The sequence below is a fragment of the Arachis stenosperma genome, chromosome 3 (assembly GCF_014773155.1).
Source record: "Arachis stenosperma cultivar V10309 chromosome 3, arast.V10309.gnm1.PFL2, whole genome shotgun sequence".
Classification (NCBI taxonomy): domain Eukaryota; kingdom Viridiplantae; phylum Streptophyta; class Magnoliopsida; order Fabales; family Fabaceae; genus Arachis; species Arachis stenosperma.
In genome coordinates this window covers 77564024-77574556 of record NC_080379.1, presented here as the reverse complement: position 1 = coordinate 77574556, position 10533 = coordinate 77564024, and the positions used below count along the sequence as shown (strand labels likewise).

The 10533-nt window shown below is 40.5% G+C and overlaps 1 non-coding gene across 1 annotated transcript; it reads left to right on the top strand.

Annotated features, from left to right (window-relative positions):
• Positions 1-776: 776 nt before the first annotated feature.
• On the top strand, positions 777-884 carry LOC130971521 (small nucleolar RNA R71). The gene has a single exon (XR_009082735.1). It is a non-coding gene; the product is annotated as a small nucleolar RNA R71 (small nucleolar RNA).
• The last annotated feature ends 9649 nt before the right edge of the window (positions 885-10533 follow it).

The window sequence follows — 10533 nt, the reverse complement described above, 5'->3', positions numbered from 1 at the left end:
TCTCTAAATTCGGCCATGTTGATGGCCTTGCACTCTCCTTTTGGATTTTCTTCTGTATTGCTTGGGAGAGTACTAGGAGGGGGTTCAGTAATTTTCTTGCTCAGCTGTCCCACTTATGCCTCCAAATTCCTAATGGAGGACCTTGTTTCAATCATGAAACTTTGAGTGGTTTTGATTAGATCAGAGACCATAGTTCCTAAGTCAGAGTGGCTCTGCTTAGAATTCTCTGTCTGTTGCTGAGAAGATGATGGAAAAGGCTTGCCATTGCAAAACCTGTTTCTTCCACCATTATTGTTATTGAAACCTTGTTGAGGTCTCTGTTGATCCTTCCATGAGAGATTTGGATGATTTCTCCATGAAGAATTATAGGTGTTTCCATAGGGTTCTCCCATGTAATTCACCTCTTCCATTGAAGGGTTCTCAGGATCATAAGCTTCTTCTTCAGATGAAGCATCCTTAGTACTACTTGGTGCATTTTGCATTCCAGACAGACTTTGAGAAATCAAATTGACTTGTTGAGTCAATATCTTGCTCTGAGTCAGAATGGCATTCAGAGTATCAATCTCAAGAACTCCTTTCTTCTGATTTGTCTCATTGTTCACAGGATTCCTTTCAGAAGTGTACATGAATTGGTTATTTGCAACCATTTCAATTAGTTCTTGAGCTTCTGTAGGCGTCTTCTTCAGATGAAGAGATCCTCCAGCAGAGCTATCCAAAGACACCTTGGATAGTTCAGAGAGACCATCATAGAAAATACCTATGGTGCTCCATTCAGAAAGCATGTCAGAAGGACATTTTCTGATCAATTGTTTGTATCTTTCCTAAGCTTCATAGAGGGATTCTCCATCCTTCTGTCTGAAGGTTTGGACTTCCACTCTAAGCTTACTCAATTTTTGAGGTGGAAAGAACTTTGCCAAGAAGGCATTGACTAGCTTTTCCCATGAGTCCAGTCTTTCTTTAGGTTGTGAGTCCAACCATGTCCTAGCTCTGTCTCTTACAGCAAAAGGGAATAGCATAAGTCTGTAGACCTCAGGGTCAACCCCATTAGTCTTGACAGTGTCACAGATTTGCAAGAATTCAGCTAAGAACTGATGAGGATCTTCCAATGGAAGTCCATGGAACTTGCAATTCTATTGCATTAGAGAAACTAATTGAGGCTTAAGCTCGAAGTTGTTTGCTCCAATGGCAGGGATAGAGATGCTTCTCCCATAGAAGTCGGGAGTAGGTGCAATAAAGTCACCCAGCACCTTCCTTGCATTGTTTGCATTGTTGTTGTTTTCGGCTGCCATGTCTTCTTCTTTGAAGATTTCTGTTAGGTCCTCTACAGAGAGTTGTGCCTTAGCTTCTCTTAGCTTTCGCTTCAAGGTCCTTTCAGGTTCAGGGTCAGCTTCAACAAGAATGCTTTTGTCCTTGTTCCTGCTCATATGAAAGAGAAGAGAACAAGAAAGTGTGGAATCCTCTATGTCACAGTATAGAGATTCCTTGAGGTGTCAGAGAAGAAGAAAATTAGAAGGAAGAGGTAGAAGAATTCGAACTTAATCAGATAGAGTTCGAATTGTGCATTGAGAAGGAGTGGTACTCCATAAATAGAAGGATGTGAGAAGAGAGGAAGAAATTTTCGAAAATTAAGTGAAAGATTTTGAAAATATTTTGAAAAACTTTAATTGATTTTCGAAAACCAGGAGTGGGAAAGAAATCAAGTAATTTTTGAAAAAGATTTTGAAATTAGAATTTAAAAAGATATGATTGAAAACTATTTTGAAAAAGATGTGATTAAAAGATTTGATTGAAAAGTTATGGTTCTTAAAAAGATATGATTGAAAAGATATGATTTGAAAATGATTTTAAAAAGATTTGATTTTAAAAATTAATGACTTGCCTAACAAGAAAAGATATGATTCAAACATTAAACCTTTCTCAACAGAAAAGGCAACATACTTGAATTGTTCAATCAAATCATTAATTGTTAGCAAGTATCTTTGAAAAAGGAAAGAAATTGATTTTGAAAAAGATTTGATTTTGAAAAACTTTGAAAACTTGAAAAATATCTGAATTAAAAACAGAATCTTCCCTCTTGTGCCATCCTGGCATTAAACGCCCAGAATGGTGCACATTCTGGCGTTTAACGCCCAATGCACTACCTTTTTGGGCGTTAAACGCCCAACCAGGCACCCTGGCTGGCGTTTAAACGCCAGTCTGTCCTTCTTCACTGGGCGTTTTGAACGCCCAGCTTTTTCTGTGTAATTCCTCTGCTGCATGTTCTGAATCTTCAGTTCCCTGTACTATTGACTTGAAAATAGAACCAAGATCAAATAAACAATGCATGCAAGACACCAAACTTAAAATTAGACACTAGACTCAAACAAGAAACATAAAAATATTTTTGGTTTTTATGATTTTGAAATTTTTTTTTTGGATTTTTCGAAAATTATATGGAAATAGAAAATAAAGGTTTCAGAATTCTTAATTTGGATTCCAGGAATCATTGCAATGCTAGTCTAAGACTCCGGTCCAGGAATTAAATATGGCCTCACAGCCAGCCAAGCTTTCAAAGAAAGCTTCGGTCCAAAACACTAGACATGGCCAATGGCCAGCCAAGCCTTAGCAGATTATTGCTCCAATAGCAAAATTGATAGAAATCATCAAGCTCTTGTGATGATCAGTTGAAACCTCGGTCCAATAAGATTAGACATGGCTTCACAGCCAGCCAGACTTCAACAGATCATCATAAAACTCTAGAACTCATTCTTAAGAATTCTGAAAAATACCTAATCTAAGCAACAAGATGAACCGTCAGTTGTCCATACACGAAACAATCCCCGGCAACGGCGCCAAAAACTTGGTGCACGAAATTGTGATCATCAATGGCGCCATCAACATGGTACGCTCATTGCAATCTCAACTCTCTATCACAACTCCGCACAACTAGCCAGCAAGTGCACTGGGTCGTCCAAGTAATAAACCTTACGCGAGTAAGGGTCGATCCCACGGAGATTGTTGGTATGAAGCAAGCTATGGTCACCTTGTAAATCTTAGTCAGGCAGACTCAAATGGGTATGGGTGATATATGAATAAAACATAAAGATAAAGATAGAGATACTTATGCAATTCATTGGTGAGAACTTCAGATAAGCGAATGGAGATGCTTGTTCCCTTCCGTCTCTCTACTTTCCTACTGTCTTCATCCAATCCTTCTTACTCCTTTTCATGGCAAGCTTATGCAAGGGTTTCACCGTTGTCAGTGGCTACCTCCCATCCTCTCAGTGGAAATGTTCAACGCACCCTGTCACGGCACGGCTATCCAGCTATCGGTTCTCGGTCAGGCCGGATATATTGAATCCTACTCAGAATACCACAGACAAGGTTAGACCTTCCGGATTCTCTTGAATGCCGCCATCAGTTCTAGCCTATACCACGAAGACTCTGATCTCACAGAATGGCTGGCTCGGTTGTCAGGCGAGCGCTCGGTTGTCAGGCGATCAACCATGCATCGTGTATCAGGAATCCAAGAGATATTCACCCAATCTAAGGTAGAACGGAGGTGGTTGTCAGTCACACGTTCATAGGTGAGAATGATGATGAGTGTCACGGATCATCACATTCATCAAGTTGAAGAACAAGTGATATCTTGGAACAAGAACAAGCGGAATTGAATAGAAGAACAATAGTAATTGCATTAATACTCGAGGTACAACAGAGCTCCACACCTTAATCTATGGTGTGTAGAAACTCCACCGTTGAAAATACATAAGAATAAGGTCTAGGCATGGCCGTGAGGCCAGCATCCCAAAGAGGGTTCAATCATCAAAACATGATCAAAAGATTTTAAATACAATAGTAAAAGGTCTTATTTATAGGGAACTAGTAGCTTAAGAATTACAAAGATGAGTAAATGACATAAAAATCCACTTCCGGGCCCACTTGGTGTGTGCTTGGGCTGAGCAATGAAGCATTTTCGTGTAGAGACTCTTCTTGGAGTTAAACGCCAGCTTTTGTGCCAGTTTGGGCGTTTAACTCCCACTTTGGTGCCAGTTCCGGCGTTTAACGCTAGGAAATTTGAAGGTGACTTTGAACGCCGGTCTGGGCCATCAAATCTTGGGCAAAGTATGGACTATCATATATTTCTGGAAAGCCCAGGATGTCTACTTTCTAACGCCGTTGAGAGCGCGCCAATTAAGCTTCTGTAGCTCCAGAAAATCCACTTCGAGTGCAGGGAGGTCAGAATCCAACAGCATCTGCAGTCCTTTTCAGTCTCTGAATCAGATTTTTGCTCAGGTCCTTCAATTTCAGCCAGAAAATACCTGAAATCACAGAAAAACACACAAACTCATAGTAAAATCCAGAAAAGTGAATTTTAACTAAAAACTAATAAAAATATACTAAAAACTAACTAGATCATACTAAAAGCATACTAAAAACAATGCCAAAAAGCGTATAAATTATCCGCTCATCAATAAGCCGAATGGCATACGTTTATAGGCATAGGTTCCAAAGGGGCAAGTAAATGTTATTTTTTCTTGGTCTTCTAGAGCAATGTGTATTTGGAAGTACCCCGAATAACCATGTAGAAAAAAATAATGAGATTTACTAGCTAATCGATCAAGCATTTGGTCGATGAACAGTAGTGGGAAATGATCTTTTCTAGTGGCCGTATTCAACCTTCGGTAGTCGATGCACACCCTCCAAGAGTTTTGCACCCTTGTTGCTATAAGTTCCCCGCTCTCATTCTTGATTGTGGTCACTCTGGATTTCTTTGGCACTACTTGGACTGGGCTCACCCATTCACTATCCGAAATGGGGTAGATGATGTCCGCTTCTAGTAGCCGGGTGACCTCTTTTTTCACAACCTCTAGAATGGTGGGGTTGAGTCGCCTTTGAGGTTGTCGAACGGGTCTAGCTCCTTCTTCGAGGAAAATTCGGTGCTCGCATACTTTGGGCTTATTCCCACTAGATCTGCCAAGCTCCACCCTATGGCCCTTTTGTTCTTCCTCAAGATACATAGCAACTTTTCTTCTTGTTGAGGATTTAGTTCCCTTGCAACAATCATGGGGAACTTGTGGGCTTCATCAATATATGAGTACTTTAGGTGGGGTGGTAGTGGCTTTAATTCTACCTTTTAGTCTTGACTTGAGGTTTGAACTTCCGGATGATCCGGATTGGGTAATGCGTTCACTTCACTTGGATTTTCACTTGTGTCTTCAATCATATGCTTCTCATCTAACTTTGCAAGATGCACTTCGGCCACAATATTCTCAATTGGGTCACACTGGAATAGAGAATGATTCTCCGGTGGGTGTTTCATTGCTTTTTCTATGCTAAAACTCATGACTCTCCCATCTATTTCAAACGAGTAGGTTCCCGAGTAGGATAGATGATGCCCTCTCGGACTCGCTTGATGGCATCTCAAGAACGTAAAAATCAATTGGAAACACCAACCCTTTTATATTCACCAATACATCTTCCGCAATACCCGTCACGGTTATTATGCTCTTGTCTGCCAAAACAAATCTTGTCGTCGACCTCTTCAATGGTGGTAGCCTCAATATACGGTAGACGAAAAGAGGCATATTGCTAACGCATGCACCGAGATCACACATACAATCTAGAGATTGAACCCCATTTACGGTGCAAGTGACCATGCACGGGCCCGGATCATCACACTTCTCGGGTAATGCTCCCATTAAAGCAGAAATAGAACTCCCCAATGAAATAGTTTCTAACTCAATAATTCTATCCTTGTTCATGCATAAATCCTTAAGGAATTTTGCATATTTAGGTACTTGATGGATAGCATCAAAGAGGGGGATGGTTACCTCACATCTCTACCATTTTGGGGTCAAGTTCCATAGGCTTCCTAGCTTTCTTTGCAAGTGTAGGAAATGGGATTGGTTGAGCAATTTCTTCTTCCACGACTCCCTTATTCTTGGGGACCGCACTTGTTGGTTGAGCCTCTTCATCCTCAACTATGACTTGTGCTTCCTCCTTCTCTTCTATTTCTTCTATCTCGATTCCCTCCTCCTCTTGAGTGATTATGATCGGACTTGGGTCCTTTACTCTCAAGGTAATGGCATTAATGCCACCTTTGGGATTAGGTTGAGGTTGAGAGGGAATGGCACTAGAATTTAGGGCTTGAGGAGCGGAAGTAGAGGGCGGGTCCATGCGTGCAAGAAGAGCTTGTAGAGTAGATGTAAGAGCGGTGAGGCCGAAAGCAAGTGTGATTTGAAGCTCCTTTTGGCCTTGGAGAATGGTCCGGAGTGTATCATCTTGATTGGGAGAAGTGGAAGGGTATGTGATTTGAGGGGCTTGTGATTGGTTGAGTTGAGGTGGTGGTCGTTGATGTGGTGGTTGATAGGTTTGGTAGTTTATTCCTTTGTTTTGTTGGGTGTATGGTTGGCTTTGGGAGTATGGTCGGTTTTGTGAGTTGATGTTGTTCCATCTTTGATTGCCTCCATTGTTGTTGTTGTCCCTACCTCCTTCTTGGTAATTGTCCCTCCATTGGTTGGAGTTGTCTCTCCAATTTTGATTAGAATTGCCACCCCCATGATTGTAGTTTCCTCTTTGTTGAGGATACCCTTGGTTGAAATTGCCGCCTTGTTGGTAGTATCCTTAATTCGGGCAGTCATAAAAGTTATGGGTAGCTGCCAAGGTGTTGTTTTCTTGAAGAATTGGGCACTCGTCCGTGTAGTGGGAATAGCAAGAATAAATGCCACACACTTTTTAGGGGACCAATTGTTGACTATATTGTTGAGGAGGTGGTGGAGGGTGTTGTTGATGAGGTTGTTATTGACCCAATTAGAGTTGCTTTAGGATGTTTGTCATCTCGCCCAAGGATTTGGCAAGAGCGGTGGCCTCGCTACTAGAGGATACTTCATTCACGGTCTTTGGGAGGTTGACTCTCCATATAGCATGTTGGTTGGACTCGGCCAAGTCGCCAATGAGTTGCCATGCTTCCTCCGCCGTCTAATATTTAGACAAAGAACCATTGCTAGAGGAATCCAAAAGAGTCCTATCTTGTTTTCATATCCCTTGGCATATGTAGCCGAGCAATACTTGAGTGTCAATCATGTTGTTGGGGCATGTGTCAAGAAGTTTGCGAAATCGCTCCCAATACTCGCATAGGGGTTCCGTTTTCCCTTACACAATGCATGAGATCTCCTTCCTTAGCTTGTCCATCCTTTTCGGGGGCAAGAATTTCTCTAAGAACCCTCTTCTAAACAAGTCCCATTCAGAAATAACATCACTAGGTAGAGTGTAAACCACTCTTTAGCTTTATCCTCAAGAGAGAATGGGAAAGCAAACAACCATATAGCAACTTCATCGAATCCTTCCCGTATAGTTGTTGAGCATATACTATGAAAATCCTTGAGGTGTCGAATAGGATCTTGTGCGGGAAGTCCATGGAACTTAGGTAGGAGGTGAATCAAAGCGGTCTTGAGTTCAAAATTTGTGTTCAAGTTTAGATGAAGCACATGAACGGGTTGAAGAACATAGTCCGGTGCACCCGCTTCCTTGAGAGTAACTCTCCTCGGAGCGGCCATGGTGTCAGCACTTAGATCAAAAGAAGACTTATTAGTAGTATTAACGGAGGGATAGCTAGTGCCTTCTTCAAATGACGGTTCGGAATTAACTTCGGGTAAGATTGGTGAATTGGTGGGAACCTTTTCACCTTCCCCCAACGGTTAACCGCCTCCGAGCTTGCCTAATATGGAGTAAGGTTCGTTCAATTTCCGGATCAAATAGGGCTAAGCTCGGATTCATTTGTGAACGCGTCATGCAATGAAGGTAGTGTAAAGCTCATGGCAACAAGTCGAATTAGACAAAGATTAATCCTATGTCAATCAAACACAGAAGCAATCAAAAGAAAATGCAAGTATGTACATATACACATATTTACACTAAACAATAACATGGCACACATAAGCATTTTCCCGGCAACGCCGCCATTTTGATAAACGAAATTTTGTATGTCGATATAGAATTTAATAGTGAATACAATCATGAGTATAGTCTAATCAACACTCAAATTTCACATCAAACAATTCTACAATTCTACAATTGAGAGTATTAATCTCCCGAGTCGTCCTCCCTTGGAATTACTATAGAATGCATGTTATTGATTAGAAAGCTTTTGTTGTGGTTTTTTGAAGATTGATGTACTAGTTCAAGCTAGCAAAAGTGGATAACAAACAATCAATATTAAAGGACTTGGCCAAGGGTTAACATTGGAAGTTCTATCACTACAGTTTCCATCAATTATGATAACAATTAGGTCTTGCTTCACTTAGTTGACCTCTAATTATAGAGGAGATTCAAGTGAAAGTAATTAGTTGAGTCACAATTCCTAACTTCACCCTAAGGGAGTCTAGCTTTAGTGCACTCCAAACCAATTAGCAATTCTTAATTCTCAATCAACAATTGACATCTACTATTCAAGTTTTTCTAATGGTTCAAACCCTAAGCCAAGTGAAAGACTTTTACTCCATAACTAGTGTTGGCATTTTATCAAACATTTGGTGAGCATTCATAAGAGGCATTGAAAAATTAAAATGAAGAATTGAATTCAAGAGATCTAAATCACACAATCATCAACAATTGAACAATTACAAGTACTGGATATGGAAGTACCTCAAGTCACTAGTTTCAAATCCAAGTAACAAAGTCAAAGCTAGATCCAAAGTGAGATGATCAAAGAACACAAATTGAGAATAAGAGAAGAGTGGATCTACTAATTGCATCTAAATAAAAGTGTATTACAATAAATCTCACCAAGAAAATCAAAGGAGAATTGCAATGGAGAATGAAATCTTAGAGAGAGGTTGGAGGTTCTCTCTCTACCCAAAAGGTAACCAACTCTATGAAAATATATAAACCCCTCAATCCTTGGCCTTCTTAAGCTTTTTCCCGCCAAAACTCTTCACCAAAACAGGGTTTCTAACTGCTTCCACGCGCTAGTCACGTGCCTCTTAAAAAATCACGTGTGGCAATCGGCGCGTACGCACACAGCACGCGTACGCGTCCCTGGGGCATTTGCAATCCACGTGCAGGCGTAATGTGCACGAGCGCGTCCATGAGAATCATGTCTTAGCCGCTAAATGTGCCGGCTCATAGCTTGGCTCCTAGCTTTGGCTCTGTTGGCGCAAATCTGCGCGGATGCGCCATGTGCACACGCGCGCCGCTGCTGAAGTTTCCAAAGCTCAATTTTCCATGCTCCTTTCCTTTATGCATGCTCCCATTCTCTCCTCCAAGTCATCCGTGCCTTATAAACTCTGAAACCACTTAACACACGGGTCATGGTATCGAATGGTGCTACAGGAGGATTAAGAATATAGCTAATTTAGTGCAAAAGAAGCATGTTTTCATCCATGAGTCAAAATTGGGAAAGGAACACAAAATCATGTATTTTCATATTAATAAGTGCATAAGATCATTGATAAAACCCTCAAAATCAATACAAGATAAACCCTAAAAATGGGGTTTATCACTAATCCAATGTGAGAAAGCATTTCTAGCATGATTTCCTCATTCCTCTTCCAAGGTTCAAAGGAAATCCAATTATGAACAATTTCTCCGTCGAGACAATTGCTCAATGAATGAAAAACGAAAGCTTTCTAGCAAGACCAAGAGAAAAGACAGAGGAAGAAGAATAAAAACTACAATTGGTCCATTAAATACAATAGAGCTCTCTAACCCAATGACAAGAGTTAGTTTAATTCATTGCTCTGTTCAAACAAAAAATGAAGAAAGTGCAGAAAGAAAATAAGTGCAGAAAATTAAAGATAGAGATTAAAAATTAAAAACAGGAATTGAAACTTCAAAATTCATAATGAAATTAAAAATTAAAATGAAACTACTACTAAGGAAGAAAATAAAGAAAAGAAAAAAAAAGAGTGGGTGAATGGTTTGTGTTAGGGGATGTGAATGCATGATTTTGGACTCCCCTCCAATCCAGGATGATTCCTCCAATCCAACTGATGCCTTTATACAGGGTTACAAATGAAAATCCTAATCTAGATGCTTCTTGTGCCTTGGATTGAGTAATGTTTTATGGGCTCTGCTTGCTTGCATGATCCAGGGGTGTATTGGCAATTATTAGGGTCGTTTTGGTGTAACAAACGTTGAGAAGAATGTTCCCAGGCCCGCTGCAGTGTTTTTGTCAATGTTGTCATACAAACGTTCACTCCAATGTGTTTCTAGTCATGCGTACGCATGGGCGACGCGTACGTGTAACCCTTGGTTGTTAACATTGAGATGAGCGTTGGAGCTAACGTTGCTATGTGATGAGCGGATAATTTATACGCTTTTTGGCATTGTTTTTAGGTAGTTTTTAGTAAGTTCAAGCTACTTTTAGGGATGTTTTCATTAGTTTTTATGTTAAATTCACATTTCTGGACTTTACTATGAGTTTGTGTGTTTTTTTGTAATTTCAGGTAATTTTTGGCTAAAATTGAGGGACTTGAGCAAAACTCTGAAAAAGGCTGACAAAAGGACTGCTGATGCTGTTAGAATCTGACCTCCCTGCACTCGAAATGGATT